Below are 1632 nucleotides of genomic sequence, written 5' to 3' on the forward strand. Positions count from 1 at the left end.
GAGGAGGAGGAGGAGGATATGAAGAACAGACGTAACTCAATGGTATGCTATAGATTGAAGTTGAAGCAGTAAGAGCAGCATGTAATACGTCAGATCGATCTTGTATGAATAGAGGCCTCCAGCCTACTTTGAAATCACTAGGCCAGTTATTTGTATGTTGTTCGCTCTTCTTCGTCCTTCCAACGTACTCCTTTGTAGTCCCATCCTTATCCTTCGTCCTTACACCCAGGCTAGCTAATGCTAATTACTTCCTTTTTTGATCTCTCTCCTTTACCATATTTTTCATTGCTGTCAGCAAAACAAAAAAAAAAGAAAATTTTTTTTTTCAACTGTTGATGTTCAAAAACCCTTATTCCCTTAACTTGCTATTAATTCATTTATAGTTACTCTTAATTCCCCTCTCATATTTTAATTCATTCCAGGCTTCCCTATTAATGCTTTCGGATCATTTTAAAATCACTCTGGCTTTTCCTTCCCCTGCTATTTTAATTTTCAGCTTAAGTAAAAACAATCAATTAGTCTCACTTGGACGATATCTTTCTCGAACTCATTTTCCTCTTTTAACTGTTCCAAAGTTTCGAAGCTGAAAAGAACTTAAAAAGTGCTTTTATAAAATCCGAAAATATTTCTTCTTCTAGACCAATATGAATGCTCATATCAGATAATGTAAAAATACTTAGATTGAATATGAGACCTGGTTAAGTGATGTCCTGATAAAATAATCAACCTTGAAGTGTTGGAAACATGTAGCGTGGGATCATTCTCTGACATCTGAAGTTTGAATGTGTTATTATCTTTTCAACAGGAACTAATACCGAAATAGTTTGAGTGAGTATTTCAATCTTGTATTGAGGACGCACTGCACGATCTCTATAAAATGGAATCATTGAGCAATCACTATGAAAGATCATTTTGACATCCAATGTTCCTCAAAAAATCCAAGAATGGTTTTCGAAAAAAGTTATTAGACAATTATTTGATTTGAAGCCTAAGCAGTGGAAAACCATCCTGTCATTTCTACTTTCAGTAACAATAATTAAGGATTATCTACTCGAGATAACCTATTTAATTTAAATGTGATCAGATAAATATGGTAAATTGAACATAGAACGAAATGAAATTATAAGGTAGTTGTAGATTTAACTCAGTTTGAAAAAAGAGAAAAGGATTTCCATTAATTGCAACTGTCCATAAATTATGCATCATTACTTGTTATTGGATCGATGATGCACTGAAGTTAAGTTTATAACAGTTGGCTGTTGCACATGGCCATGTTGTTTGGGAAATGCTACCTGCTAATTAATGGTTACGAAATAGAAGAAAGGTGAGGATCGATAGTAGGTGGTCCATCTTATTCACATAGCTACAAATTCCATTTCTTTTTTAATTCAACTTTAATTTTTCTCTAAAGCTGTATAAACTTATATCAATAATCTGATCGGTTCATTTATTTATAATTTATTTTCTCTAATTCCCTTGATATCCATTACATTTCCATGTCTTCTTAATAATTGTATTATTAGGATTTGAAGGTTGAAAAAATGATAAAATTGAAGCAGTAAAGCACATCTGTAGCATCCAAGATAAATTGCACTGTGGACATTTTTTCCGACGTCGAGCATTTGTGATATT

The sequence above is a fragment of the Loa loa genome, assembly GCF_000183805.2.
Source record: "Loa loa unplaced genomic scaffold supercont3.386, whole genome shotgun sequence".
Lineage (NCBI taxonomy): Eukaryota > Metazoa > Nematoda > Chromadorea > Rhabditida > Onchocercidae > Loa > Loa loa.